Consider the following 16386-nt stretch of genomic DNA (forward strand, 5'->3'; position numbering starts at 1 on the left):
CAATGCTAGATGTACGATTAACATTTTCATTTTTAATTCGGAACTGCCATCTGGTTTATCAGATCTTGCGTATTTCTCCCAATCGAGACTATGGTGTCTTTCCATATGTTGGATCAGGGCCCATGTTCCATGCTTTATTCCCTGGTTACGTCAACTGAACGTTTATGCACTTGACCATCAACAGGTTATCCATGTAATACTTTAAACATGTCTAAACAGATGATGATGATGGCAGACTATTTATTCTTCATGATCACTGCTCGATACAACTTTGTGAGCAGTTTCTGCAAATGGGATTTTTTATGTCATTTCATTTTGTGAGGTCACCAGAATCTTCAAACAAACACAGATTAATTTACATTGCACAACATTGAAAATGCCACTCAATGCATGCTTTTATTCTAAATAAGTTGGATGAGGATGGATCAGCACTATTTTTTTAACTTCATTACCATTTGGGCAATCTTGGGTTGTCTGAGCACAATTGCGCATTTTGTCCTTTCCTGATAAATGCGTATTGTAAGCTGATAAAACTTTCTCATCTGACCACCCCTGAGCATGAGATGAGAGTAAAAATGTATCCAATATCATCTCTCTGAGTCAGCGCAGCAATACTGTCTAATAATGTTCATCTTCAAACTGCTGCAAATAGTTAACAGCACTTAATTGTTGTCAGGCGCCTTCTCCAACACTAGGTGCAGGAGACAGTCGCCTGTACTTTGCCGATCATCACGCCCCGTTGCCTAACAATGGGATGCTCCCTTGTTATTTCCTGCCCGTTGTGGGTGCTCATGCACTGTAGACCGCACATCCCGTTACTAGGCAACGGGATGCTTTGCACTCAGCTGACGGCTGTTAGTGCTGAGATTCCTTCACCCAAATAGGGTGCTTCTTGCTGCTTATATAGAAGCCTCTGGCACCATTAGGGTGCCAGAGTATTTGTTCACTACCTTGCTCCAGCACTTACCTGTGATTCCTGTGTCCTGTATATCTCTGTTCTGACTTGGCTTGGTTTCTTCTACAATTCTCCTGGTTATGTTTTGGTACCTCATTGCTTATTTGGTTTTGACTCCTGGCTTGTCCTGACTGTTCTCTGGATCCTCCCTGTGTTCTGTACTGCTCGGCTGGTTCTGATGCGGATTGTTCTACTACGCCTGACTACTCCCATCACTATGCCGGTGACTTTCTCGAAAAAATGCACCTGCGTACCCCTTGCAGCAAAGCCCAAACTCCCTTACGTGGGTCACTGGTGAACACCAGGGGTCCGTTAATTTACACGCCTCCCTGTTCAGTTGCGCCAATACCGCCCAACCAGTCTCAGCTTCTACAGTGTCCCCAGGGGGTTGCATTTCATTTAGAAACTCTCCAAGGGACTCTTCTGGCAAGCCAAGCAGCCTTAGCGGTAAAAGTATCTACTGCAGCCACTACTCCCACAGCCAGCACCCCAAGTTCCAGAAGTTTACATTTTCCACCTCCAAAGAAGTACGATGGCAGTGGGTTTCTTAACCAGTGTGCCATTCAGTTTGAACTTGCCCCTGAGAGTTTCACCTCCGAGAGGACCAATGTGGCATACGCTATTTCTCTCCTTTTTGGTCAAGCCTTGGCCTGGGCTTCCCTTCTCTGGGTTCCAGATGATCCAATGCTCCAGAAGTCTTTGATGATTCAGGCCACGTTTCCTCACCTGCCTCCGGTCTACTAGCCCTTTGTCAAGGTTCATTTACGGCTGGACAATATACTGCTGGAATAACGAGTTTCTGGTAGCCACCATCTGGCAGAGGCTTAATGACCGAATCTAAGATGACTTGGCCTCTTGTGAATTCCATCCATTCTCGACGAGCTAATCTCCCTGTGTATCAAGGTGGATATCCATCATAGGGAACGTAACCAAGAACGCGACTCGTCCCGTTGCTCTCTTTTTCGCTTGGTACCCCAGTTTGTTACCAATAACCACCTCGGAGAAACCACTGCAAGAGGAGTGTGATAGATGCATCAAGAACTGACTGTGCCTCTATTGTGGGGAACCAGGTAGTTTTCTTTCCTCATGTACCAAGAGACCAGGAAATGCTCCATCCTAGGCGATGTTAGTGGGGGGGGGGGGGGGGGGTCATCCTAGGATCCAAGTCAGTTACTCTTTTTTCTCTCCGGATGTCCCTTAGGAGTTGACAGCCTTCGCAGACTCTGGACCTGCTGAGAACTTCATCTCCGCTGAGTTGGATTCTAAGCTCCATCTCTCCTTACTTTAATTTCCACAGTCTCTGGTCCTGAATGCGATAGATGGTAATTGTGACGCCAACGGTTACATTGACCGCATTACCAGTCCACTCAGAAATGATAAGTTTCAGAATTCTTCCACAGTCCGTTAATCCTGTTATTTTAGGTGTACCCTGGCTCAAGGCTCATGTGCCACAGTTCGATTGGCATCGAGCACAAGTTATCTCCTGGGGATCCACCTATAAGCAACATTGGTTGCGCTCAGTTTAACCCTCTAAGAACTCGATTCATTGCCTGGCCTCCACTTCTCAGTCGGTTCTTCCGGAAGCCTATGTCGAATTTCTAGAACTGTTTAGCAAAGTTGCTGCTGAATCCTTGCCTCCACATCGACAATGGGGACTGCCCCATTGACCTTATAGCTGGAAAGAGCATCCCAAGGGGCAGGGTGTTTCCTCTCTCTCTCTCTCCGAGAAACTCAGGCCTTGTCCGATTATGTCTCAGAAAATCTTGATTGAGGATTTATCCTTAAATCTAACTCTCCCGAAGGAGCAGGGTTATTTTTTTGTTAAAAATAAAGATGGCACACTTAGACCCTGTATTGATTACCGCAAATTGAATGCTATAACGGGGAATAACAACTACCCCATTCCTCTCATATCTGGACTCTTTGAAAAGGATATGTGGAGCCCAGATCTTCACTAAACTAGACCTCAGAGGAGCCTATAATTTGATTCAGAATCTTGAAGGCGACGAATGGAAAACCGCCTTTAATACCAGAGACAGGCACTACAAGTACCAATTGGGCTTTGCAATGCCCCAGCGTTTTCCAAGAATGTATTAATGAAATCTTCAGAGACTTGTACCAGTCTGTAGTCATCTACCTTGACAACATCCTGATTTTTTCTCAAGACCTTGCCTCACTTCGGGAACATGTCGAGGCAGTTCTCTCCTGGCTCCGTGGCAACCATCTATATTACAAGTCGAAAAGTGCTTATTCGAATAGCATCAGGTACCTTTCCTTGGATACCTAGTGTCACAGCTCTCTGATATATTCCACAATATTATTGCACAGAAACAGTGATGATAGTAAACTTAAATATTTATTGTAAATACAGGCAGGGTTGGATCTCAGTGGCTGAAGGGCCAGGCAAGGCATGAAACAAAATGTCCAGGAATAATATTCAAAACAAAATCTTTTAAACTTGCCAGGTTCCAGGAAAGCAGAGAGAGGTCAGAGTCCAATAGCCAGGTAAGCAGAAACAGCAAAATCCAGAGCTGTAGCACACCACAATGATCAAGAGCTGCAACACAAACAATGAACCAGCAAGGAATGATTGCCACAGGCCAGTCTTTATGGTCTGGTGATCAGCATAACACTTAACAGCTGAGTGAGGACACACAATCCACATAGCGGCCACTAGTGGGGAAAACGCAGAACTGCACCTGTAGGGACTTAGTGCAGAAAAGCATCAGGCCATAACAGTACACCCCCCTAAACAAAGCGGATTCCAGACGCTTTTTTCTTTTCCTCTCCCCGACCTTGACAGCAGATCTTTTCTTCTTACGGACTTTGGAACGATGACTTTTCTTTTCAGATGGAGGTCTCCCGACCGGAGTTGAGCATATAGCTGCTTCAGGAGCTGGAATATCATCAAATGCTGGAGCTTGCACTAGAGGTAAACTTGGATCTGGTGAAGACATAGAAGCTTCTATGGTATCAGAGGCTGGGTCAAAAAGAGAGGGTGGTCCAAATTTCTTTGCCACTGCACCGATGAAGATGCTGGTATGGTAGAGAATGGGGTGAGCAGATTCTATCAAGGACAGCGCCCACTCCAGAGTTTTTCCTTTAAACCCCATTAGTATGGTAGCTACTTGATTAAAGCTTTTGGCATAATAAGTGGTATTGAAACGGAAATTATCGAAACACTGCCGTGTAAGAGCACAAAATTGATCCAGGTCAAAAGGCAGAGGCTGAATCATGGGAAGGTTACAGGCAGTAGCCTTGGCAATTATAGCACAGGAGTCTATGACTGGGCACTCTGAAGACTTTGACTGTGGGTTAGCAGCTGTTACCTCGGACTGGGCACCCGACTCAGGGAACTCGGATTGAGCACATTCATCTGAAGGCCCGTACTGGGCACACAACTCAGGGAGCTCGGGTTGAGCACAAATATCTGAAGGCCCGGACTGGGCACACAACTCAGGGAACTCGGATTGAGCACATTCATCTGAAGGCCCGGACTGGGCACACAACTCAGGGAACTCGAATTGAGCACATTCATCTGAAGGCCCGGACTGGGCACACAACTCAGGGAACTGGACAGTGGTAGGAGAAGCCTAAGACGCGGCAGCACTGTGAGGAGCCTCGGACGTGGCAGCACTGTGAGGAGCCTCGGAAAAGCATCAGCATAACACCTAGTCTCTGGTGAGGGACTTCAGATGGACCCCAAAAAAGTGGAGTCCATCCTAATTGGCCGCAAACTTCAGGGCTCAAAGAACGATTCATCAGTTTCTGCAATTACTACCGGCAGTTTATAAAAAGAATTCTACCTTAAGTGCACCCATAACTTACCTTAGCCATAAAGGTGGTCAAGTTAAAAACTGACCTTGGAATGCAGTTCTGGCCTTTTAAGGCTTTAAAAGAGGCTTTTTTGGCAGCTCCCATACTGAGATACCTGCCATTTTTTCTCGAAGTGGATGCTTCCTTTGATGGTATGGGATCAGTTCTCTCTCAGAAAAGTTTCGTTGGCACTTTCACCCTGTGTGGTTTTCTTTCAGGCAAGTTTTCTCCTTCTGAGGCCAACTATAGTATCGGGGACAAAGAACTTCTGGCCATCAAAGTAGCCTTAGAGGAATGAAGAGGAGGCTCTCCATCCTATTACCTTATTCATGGATCATAATATTCTAACCTATCTAGAGTCAGCCCAATGTTTAAATCCCCGGCAGGCTCGTTGGTCACTTTTTTCCCAAGATTCCAGCTGATCTTAACCTTTCGTGCCGGATGCAAGAATTCCAGGGCCTACATGCTGTCTAGATCTTTTGATCCTTCGGATTCCTGTCCTTCAGATCCTAAATCTATTATCAGTCCACTTAAGATACTGGCTCTGACTAAGTCTTCTGTCAAGAAACCCCTGATTGGACGCTGTTATGTGGACACTCATCTTTGTTCTAAACTGTTAGCCTGGGCCCATGATTCCAGATTTGCTGGCCGTGCAAGCGTCAAGAAAACCATCGCTCTATTATCCCATAATTATTGGTGGTCTTCTTTTACCTCTGATGTTTCCAAATATCTTGCAGCCCGTGGAGTATGTTCTCGTCACAAGATGCATACACGGCCTCCAGCTGGTCTTTTTCTTTCACTCCCTGTTCCAGATTCCCCTTGGACCAGCTTTAGCATGAACTTCATCACTGACCTCCCCATTAGCCGTGGTTTCAATTGTATTTGAGTTGTGGTCGACCTTTTCTCCAAATTTGCACACTTTGTTTCTCATAAGAAGTTATCATCTGCCACTGAACTTTCCATTCTTTTAATCAAAACAATGTTCGCATTCATGGTTGTCCCCTGGAAATCATCTGCAATCAGGGGGCTTAGTTTAGTTTTGGAGGTCCTTCTGCAATAATAATGGAATCAAGTTAAAATTCTCTTCAGGATACCTTCCCCAGACCAATGGTCAAACCGAGCCGGTCAACCAGGATTTGGAGACCTTCCTCTGTTGTTACTGCTTCAATCATCAAACCTCCTGGTGTGATCATCTTCTCTGGGTGGAATTTTTGATAATAACCTCCAACATGACTCCACCGAAATATCCCTTTCTTTATTATTTTTGGCAGACACCCTGCATTACCCACCTTCTCTGAGGGTCCTACTGTTTTGGTACCCGCTGTTTATGACATGCTCCATGATTTCTCCAAAATTTGTTTCTAACTACATACTAAACTCCTACAGTCTTCTGAGCGGCACAAACCATGTCATCATTTATACAGGTTTTAATCCCATTGTTTTTAAATGCTTGGTTTCAATTACCAATTTATGAGGCCTATGTATTATATTTGTTGAGGCATTAAAAATATATATTTTTTACATACTATTATCTTTGGTTTTATGCATCATGCTATGGTTTCCTTTGATTTTTTTTAGTTAAGGCCACACCTATATATCACTATTCAGCACTGCTTTTTCTTTTTGGTCGGTGTCCGTGGCAAAATCCAATTTCTTGTTCAATGGAAGGGATATGGCCCTGAAGAGAGATTGTTTCCTGCACCTAGAAGGATCTTCATGCTCCTTGCCTACTGTCCAACTATAGAAATATCACTCTGCCAAAATCTCTTCTTCAGAAAGAGGGGAGTGTGTACTATCAAGCGCCGTCTCCTCACTAACACTAGGTGAAGGAGACGGTCGCCTGCATCACCGCACCCAGTTGCCTAGCAATGGACCACTCCCTTTTTTTTCCCTGCATGCTGTGCTCGTGCCGTTGTTAGGCAACGGGACATCTTGCGCCCACCTGTCTGCGGTTAGCGCCGAGATTCATTCACCCAATCAGGGTGCTTCTTGCTGCTTATATAGAAGCCTCTGGTACCATTAGGGTGCCAGAGTATTGGCAAGGTATTGAATCACTTACCTGTGGTTCCTGTATATCTCGATTCTGACTCGGCTTGGTTTCTCCTACAATTCTCCTGGTTACATTTTTATACCTTATTGCTTGTTTGGTTTTGACTCCTGGCTTGTCCTGACTATTCTCTGGATCCTCCCTGTGTTCTCTACTGCTGGTCTGATTCTGACCACGATTGCGCTACTACGACTGACTAGTCTCGTCACTATACCGGTGACTGTCTCAGAACAGCGACCAGCGTACCCCATGCAGCAAAGTCCAAACTCCCTTACGGGGGTCCCTGGTGAATACAAGGGCTACGTTAGACTCCGCGCCTCCATGTTCAGTTGCGCCAATACCGGCTAGTGGACAACTCTGCTATTACGTGACAATTGTAATTCCAGTTATACTTTATTTTTACCACTCCTAGGATAAAATAAATAAATTTGCGTCATTATTTTATAAAAAAGATGATAGTGATTCAAAAGTTTCATTATCATCTGAACTGCTGACATAGGCTAGCCAATCCATAATTTTATGTAATGCGTGCAAGTGTATAAAATCGAATGTGAAAATGTTATTTAGTGCTCTAAAGCAAACAATATATATAAATCATTTATTTATCATATAAATAAATAGAAGTTTGTGCACAATATAGCAATATTAGAATAAGCTCACTGCCAACGTCAAGACATCTCCCGTAGGCGAGTCCCTAGCATCCCTAGAATGCTCACAAATGTCACATTTAAAACCTTCCCTGACCTTTCATTTTTCAAAACATGCAGCACCTGAAGGGAGTGGTCCAACTTCCAAAAGACAAGCTAAAATTTAATGAAAAATAAGATTGGAAACCACAATGATGAGGATGGATATTAGATGAAGGTGGAGATAGATAAGGAGTTTGTAGAGGCAATGAGGATACTAAGTAGGTGTGGAATGATGAGTGAGAGGGAAGATAGAGAATGTGTTTGAGGGAGATAAAGTTAAGATGAATGAGGGGATTGGGGATGGAAGAATGGGATGTGGCAATAGAACTGGAGAACAGAGAAGTATGATGTGTTGCTCAGACCTGTTGTTAGGAACCCCTCTAGCCGCCACAGCACAACCCGGAGTCTGCTCTGCCAGTCAGGTGTTCACTGGAGCCCCTAGTTGGTGGGGACAGACTTGGCCGCAGACTAGCAGAGGGTCGTGAAGTGCGTACCGGCTGGGAAGAACCCAGGAAAGCGGAGTGAAGTCCAGGCAAGGGTCAAGGGCCGGCAGCAGACAGCGAATCCAATAGACAAGCCAAGGTCAGAGGTCACAGGCACGGTAGCAAGGTCAAGATACAGGCAAGAAAGGTCAGGGTCACGAGCAAACAGGCAGGGTCCAAATCCAAGCAAGGGGGTCATACATGGGGAAATCCAATAGAGTGTCCACGGGACAGGGACAGGAACAAAGGCAGGTACTAGGATTAAGCAGGTCAGCAGGACTGTGGCAGAAAAGCTATAACCGGCAGTGAGGCTTCAGACCTCACTGCCTTAAATACTATAGGAAGCCAATCAGAGCAAACTCAGAATAACACCCAGCCCCTGCCAGATAAATTAATCCACAGGTAGAGTGCTGTGCGCACGTGCCTAGCTACTCTCACTTGCCAGGACGCGGCGCTGGGGGAATCTAGCGTCCGACCGTTGCCTTGGTAATGGTCGAGACCCAGGCGGAAATGACGTCAGTGGGCACAGGAAGTGAGCCGCAGCGGCTGTGACACCTGTATTCTCTATTTGCCCCATAGCAGCTTTTATTGTGTGGCATTTATAAAAGTGGACATTATGGAAAAATAACACCGTAAAATTACCGCCACTCATTCCATTAGCTCTCCTCCTCTAATCATACACTTAATTTATATGGAAATGTACAACAAGGTCATTCAAAAATGTTAATATTAATCAAAACCAAAATTACGGAAGGTACCTTCATGCTCACTGTCTCCATACTGATGTGAGTCCAGGGCTTGGTGGGTATGGACAATGGTTGTAATGGACCCATAGGACTTGCACGAGGACTTTTGTGTTAGGCACATACGTTACAAGCGGCTACAAAATCTTTGACATCTGGTCGAATAGAGGGCCACCAGTAAGAGCGAGAAACTAATTCGTAGGTCTTGAGAAACACCGCGTGTCTGGAGAATCTGGAGGCGTGACACATGCGGAGCAGTTTTTTCCGAAGAGAGACAGGTACAAATGTTTTCCCAGGATCTGACGACTGAGAGGAAGGTCAGAGTTCAGATCAGAACTGAAGGCCCTGGAAAGTGTATCTGCTTTTTTATTAAGATGGCCTGGCTTGAAGGTTACGTGGAGGTTGAAATGGGAGAAGAACAGGGACAAACGAGCCTGGCGAGGGTTGAGTCACTGAGCAGACTGTAGATATAACAAATTCTTATGGTCAGTAAAAATAGTGACCACATGCTGAGCCCCCTCCAAAAGGTAACGCCATTCTGACAGAGCCAACTTCATGGCCAACAGCTCCCTGTCTCCAATTGTATAATTCCGTTCCGCGGGTAGAAACTTGCGGGAGAAAAAGGCACAAGGGAGAAGTCTGCTAGGAGAATACTTCTGGGTGAGTACCGCTCCTACTCCAATGGCAGAAGCATCGACCTCTAGAAAAAAGGGTTGCGAAAGATTGGGTTGTTTGAGGATGGGTGCAGAAGAGAAGGCTAGTTTCAGGAATGTGGATGCCTCCAAGGCCTCCTCCGTCCAGTCCTTGGTATTAGCTTCTTTCTTTGTGAGAGCCGTGATGGGGCAATAATGGTGGAATACCCCTGGATAAATTGTCTGTAATAGTTTGAGAATCCCAAGAAGCATTGTACTGCTTTAAGGGTGGCCGGACGTGGCCAATCCAAGATTGCCCGAATCTTCTCAGGGTCCATCTGTAGCCCAGATCCAGCGATGATGTACCCTAAGGTATGGCATGGATGAAGCTTCAAATGAGCACTTCTCCAACTTACAGTATAGTTGGTTCTTCTGAAGCCTAGACAAAACCTCAATGTCACGGCTCTGAGGGTTTTTTGCAGATCCCTTGCCTCTACTATAGAGGATGGTGGAGGCAGAACACAATTATATTCTCAGGATAAGTTCACGGCTTACAAGCATCAATAATAATACAGGAGAAAGTAGTAGTGCTGCAACGTAGTGTATTGAATGTTGGCACAACAGGAATGGAAGGAAATAAATATATATATTGGCAGAGATGAATACACGGCAATTTGTTGTAATGCAGACACAAATCACATATGCTACTTCATAGTCGGTAACCCTTGGCAAGAGCATGAGATGAGATGATATACAGTTCAACGCAGTGATGATAAACAAGAACACTAGGATCCAATAGAACCACACAGCAGATGAATGTGAATCACTGGTACAGCTCACAGTCCAAACAGCGTAGTATATAGAACTTAGCTGATCCGAGAGTAGAGATGACTCAACATAGCAGGTGGTACTGGAATCGCTGTGATTCTTAATAAGTAGAGCAGTAAGCGTTAAACATCACCCAAGGACTTGGATGAACACTGACACGTGCAGTAGAATGTTGCCTAGAAGTAGCAGAGATGAGAGGAGTATCTGAACCATGCGTGGAACTACAGGTAGCAGGATTTGTTGTAACTGCAATGGTAAGTTCGCTGTAGTATGGAGCGACTGAACAGGGACACGTAACTTGAGCCCAAGTACTAGCCACCGGCACAACAAGTAGTTCACAATAACAGTCCAGTAAACAGGTAAGAGCAGAGTAAAGATAACCCGTGACAGACGTGGAACTACAGGTGACAGGTAACTTGATAGTAGCTCTAACAGCGAGATGCAGCGATCTAGCCAGCCAGATGTAAAGTTGAACCAATAGATAAGGTACAGGTTTAGCAACAACTCACGATACTCGTTCAGCATCCAGATGAATAGCGGAGAGGAGTTCCAGCTTGCAGGTGAACAGAGGTGAGGAGTTTGCAGCTTGCAGGTGAACAGCGATAAAGAGTTACAACTTGCAGGTGAACAGCGGTAACGGACACACGGAAGGAAAAGGTACACAGCCAGATCCAAATGCAACCAGAGTAACACGAAGAACAGGCAATGAGCCCATAACCATGGGAGGTTAATATAGTGCTCCAGAACCAATGAGGTTCAGGGGAGGTCCAGATCACAGTAGCCAGGAACACCTGTGAAAGTAATGTCTCTGAGGCAGAAGCAAGCAGAATCATGGTTCTTAAAGGGAAAGTCACAGCGCTGGCACCTAACTATGGGACCGGCATGTGACACTCAATGACATGTTGGTGATGAGAATGAATATCCTGGGAAAATATGAGGATGTCATCCAGGTAAACAACTACATATGAATAGAGCAGATCTCTGAAGATCTCATTAATGAAGCTTTGGAAGACAGCTGGGGCATTACAAAGTCCGAAGGGCATCACTAAGTATTCGTAATGACCATCACGAGTATTAAAAGCTGTCTTCCATTCGTCTCCTCACAGGTCTAGTTTAGAGAAGATTTTGGACACTTTGATACGGTCAAACAATTCAGTAATGAGAGGGATAGGATACCGATTTTTTTTACCGTAACAGCATTGAGACCCCGATAATCCATACAGGGGCGGAGAGATCCGTCCTTTTTTTTAACAAAAAAGAAACCCGCTCCGGCAGGAGAGACACATGGCCTGATGAATTCCCTCTGAAGATTTTCTTTGATGTATACAGACATGGCCGAGGTTTCTGGCTGGGAAAGTGTAAAAACTCTTCCTCTGGGAGGAGTTTTCCCCGGGAGCAATTCTATTGGACAATTCCAAGGGCGTGGGGGGGGGGGCAAAAGTTCAGCTTGGACCTTGTCAAACACACCCGTGAAGTCTTGAAATTGAGGAGGAAGTCCCGGAAGAAATGTTTTCATGGAAGAAGAAAGAATCTTAATCGGCTTGACTTTAGTTAGACAAATGGACCGACATTGAGATCCCCAGGCCAAAACTTCAGAGGTGTTCCAATCCAGACTGGAAAAATGTACACGAAGCCAGGGTAGACCTAGGATAATGGGAGTAGTCGAGTGTGGTAAAATGAAGAATGAGATGATTTCAGAATGCAGAACCCCGACACGGAGAGGGAGAGGCTTGGTTTGATAGCGAACCATACTTCCCGGGAGTTGAGAGCCGTCAATGGCAGTGATGGTTACAGGAGTCTCCAAGGGAACAACAGGAATAGAGCTTTGGGATACAAGAGACCAGAAAATAAAATTTTCTGCAGAACCAGAGTCCACCAGTGCTTGGGAGAATTTTTCAGAGGAATCCCATAGTATGGAGACTGTGAGAAGACAAGCAGAGGATGAGGAGGCTTCAAATGTCCCCAGTCTGACCTCCCCAGAGCAGAGTAGGGCCTGGCATTTCCCAACCTCCTAGGACAGAAATTCAAGAAGTGACCAGACTCGCCACAATAAATACATAAGATGTTTAAGCGTCTCATTTCTCTTTCTTTAGGTGTTAACTGAGTTCTCCCAATTTGCATAGGGTCTTCAAGAGTAGGGGAGGTTGAGTGGGGATGAAGAGCTGTTTTGACAGATGAGCAGTCAGGAAGTTCCTTCTGAGCCGACCTTTCGCGGAAACGAAGATCCACTTTATTACAAAGTGAGATTATAGCCTCCAATGTGGTAGGAAGTTCTTGAGATGCCAGTACATTCTTGATTTTATCCGAGAGGCCTTGCCAAAATGCGGCTACCAAAGCTTCATTATTCCAGGACAGTTCTGAGGAGAGGGTACGAAATTGTGTAACATACTGAGCAACTGTGTTGGTACCTTGGCGAAGTCTGAGAATGCTGGCAGATGCTGAGGACACACGTCCAGGCTCGTCAAAGATCTGCCGGAAGGTGGCCAGGAACACGAGGTAATTATTGAGTAACGGATCCTCTCGCTCCCATAGGGGAGAGACCCAAGCCAGGGCTTGGCCAGACAATAGAGAAATAATGTAAGCTATTTTGGACCTGTCGGAAGGAAAATTTTGGGGCTGTAATTAGAACTGTATGGAACATTGGTTAATAAAACCACGACAAAGTTTGGGATCCCCATCAAATTTTGCAGGTATAGGCAGTCTCAATGAAGATGCTACAGTCAGAGGAATGGAGCGCTGATCCTGAGGAGCACTAGCCACCGTTGGGTGAGTAGCCTGTAGGATATCCAGACGACCGGTCAGATTCTGGAAACACTGTAAGAGTTGTTGTTGGATACTATCCTGTTGCTCTATGCGTGAAACCAGATGTTGTAAAAGGTCTCTAGCAGAAGGCTCCACCGGGGGATGAGACATTTGGCTTGTTCTTACTGTCACGGTTGGCTTATGGGAAATTGATCCCTATTGCTCTGCTGGACATGGCTTAGCCCACCCTCGGGTGCGGAGTCTAACAGGCAGGTGGTTTTCACCAGGAACCCCCGCAAGGAGGTATGGATTTAGCGGCACCAAACCTGCAGGTCGCGGTCCTGTGAGTGGGTGAACAGCAGAACGGTGTGGAGGAGCCAGGTAACACGGGTAGAAACAAATGAGGAACAAGGAGTATAGATGTCCTGTGGTACAACGAGGAAAAGCAGAGGCTGTCACAATGGTGTATCCAATGGTGATTGCTAGAGATACTGGAACAGCGGGAGTACAGCACTGGAGTATGCTGAGCAAACACGGGAAAACAGAGACAGCTGAGGGAGAACAGCCAATGAGTCACCAAGGCAGTTGGGGCTCACAATGATAGCGGTTAGAGAACTGGAGCTGTCACAATGAAGTACATCAGAGATGGTATAGAAGTACTAGAGCAGCAATAGTTCAGTACAGCAGAAGACTGAGAGTAAACTGACGTGGAGAAGGTAACTCGTAGTAACAGCCGATGAGTCACAGTAGTAGTAGCGGCTCTGAGTGGTGGCGGTGAGAGAACTGGAGCTGTCACGATGAAGCACAGTTGAGATGGTAATATCAGTACTGGAGCAGCGATAGTTCAACATAGCCGGAGACTGAGAGCAGACTGGAACACAGGCAAACCACAAGGAGAACAGGAACCAGAACCACAGGCTACAGGAAGTGAGCTTGAAGAACAGGCATCAGACAGGTGAATCCAGGAGGTTTAAATAGTGCTCCAGAAGTGCTTAGCCAATGAAAAAGAACGAGGAGGTCCTGAAGTGCAATAGGCTGGCACCTGCACAGATCTGAATATAGCTGAATAAATGAATGAAGTTAGTCTGATGCTGGAACATGGCAGTTTCCAGATAAATGAAATGCGGGTAACGGGACAGGTACTACTTGCGGGACCGAAGCGTTACAGGTATTAAGACAGATGGCAAGAGGGACCTACTCGTTAAGAACTTATATACTAAGCTAAGGAGGGGAAACAGACAGCAGGCAAGAGAAGAGTCATAGAAATTGCGGAAAAATAAAAGAGGAACAAAAAGAAGGAAATTAAGTGTTGTTAAAAAGGTTAAAAAACGTAAGATGTACCCTGTACCATTATATTACAAATATGGCTTCTATATTTCAGTCGGTATGGACCAGCACAGCAAAGTGCCTGGCCAGATCCAGGACGGACATTAGCATAAAGTGATTTCAAGCAGTGTCCAAGGTGAACAAATGGCAGAAGTCCCATTGTTAAAATAGATGTTGTGTTTTGTTTCTTTGTTAAACATAATTAAAATATTTTTTTTTTCTTCATTTAGATACCATTGGCATTTCTGATTGGAGTTTGGAAAGAGTGAAGGATGGTATGTGAAGGAGAATGATGTGAATAAAATGTTCCACAAAGTGGAGAAACATTACCTAGACATGTTTCAAATGTATGAGAAAGTCTTGTTTGAAGGCTGTAGCCAGATTCAATTTTAAAATAATAATAACTACTACAGAAGTTTAAAATGTTTTATTTCGATTAAGATGTTCTGTAATGTTAGGAACTGTATTTCTATTTTTACATCCGGTTTAAAAAATGTGGATAATGTTTAGAAATATAAGATATTGTAAACAACTTTCTGGTTTTTTGGGTGCACTTGCCAGATGGGTAGGGCTAAAATAAAGGCTAATTCAGTAAACATTTTCTGTGGTACGGACACAGGGTGGACGCAGGTGTACAGAATATATTCCTAGTCAGCCATTATCATAGGGGAATTAATGGGCATAATAGGTACAATTATAAAAGTAGACATATCAATACATATTCATATACATATTGTCACAACCAGTAGAGGAGTACCCGTACAGTCTGCTCACATTGGCACTACCTCCTAGAAGGCGCGGAGTCAACGGAGTGGAAGGTTTCGCCAGAGGCTCCCGCAAGGGCACTTCGTTTTCGCAGCTCATTGACCGTAGATTGCGGTTCTCCTAGGAGGTGATGATCGAAACTGTAAAGAGAACCAGGGGCCTGATTCATTAAGGATCTTAACTTGAGAAACTTCTTATTTAAGACTCCTGGACAAAACCATGTTACAATGCAAGGGTTGCAAATTAGTATTCTGTTTTGCACATAAGTTAAATACTGACTGTTTTTTCATGTAGCACTAATTTGCACCCCAGGGAACAGGACATCTGTAAGATCTGGAAACTTAGTAGAGAAGCAGGTGCTTTAAATAGACAGAGCTGACAGGCAATTAGCCAATCAAGAGAATGCAGGAAGTATTGAGCAGACCAGGTGTGTGTGTGCTTGCTCAGTTCAGCCCAGCAAGTGAATACAGAAAAAGGGAAACAAGTGAGAACAGTGCCCATAATGCCGGATTAGCTGGTGCAATGTGTGACACCTTTTACAGGTGGACACTGGACACCTAAGCGTTAGTTTCTTAGGATTTCTCGAATGGAATCTCTTCACCAGGATGGGAGCATGGGCGTCAGAAGAATCAATCTTCAAATACGTGGATAGATTTATAGTTGGGATAGGGCATGTCCTAGATCAACTTTAAATTTCAGTGTAAAAATAAAGCTATCAACTATTTGTTTGCTAGATAAAAATACAACTTGTATTTAACGTATGTGCAAAATAATAAACTTATTTGCACTCCTTGCATTGTAACATGGTTTGTCCAGGAGAACATTTACATCTTTGTTTGCCTTACTTGTCTTAATGACTTAGGACCTACAGTGTGCACCCAGCCTAAATATGATGTAAAATAAAAATAGGCAAATCAGGTAATGCTGCTATGTACTAAGTGTGTACAGAAAAGAAGTGAAAATTAGAATTGTAGGAGGCAAGTCACTTCTCATATCACAAATCACATGCATAAATAATAGTATTTACAAGTACTTTTTCCTAGAATAATTTATGAGGAATGAGTGCCAGGGGGCAGTTAGTTTCATTTATAAGGCTATAGATATGCCATTTGTTTATTCTATGCTGATTGACTTCTGTATGTTCTCCACACTATGAATGGCCTGATTTTCTATGGGGCGCAAATTATTCTAGGAACTCTGAGCCAATCTAGGCCAATTTGCAAATCGGTTATAAACGCTCTTGGTGGTGTAACCCCTGATTGCATAAATGTATTGTGTCGTCCATGACTTCTACTTGGTGACTACTTGGCTGTAACTCAGTTTCTTCAAGCCTGGGATAATGTGGGTTAAGGTAGGCAACA

This window comes from Mixophyes fleayi, chromosome 3, assembly GCF_038048845.1.
Source record: "Mixophyes fleayi isolate aMixFle1 chromosome 3, aMixFle1.hap1, whole genome shotgun sequence".
Taxonomy (NCBI): domain Eukaryota; kingdom Metazoa; phylum Chordata; class Amphibia; order Anura; family Limnodynastidae; genus Mixophyes; species Mixophyes fleayi.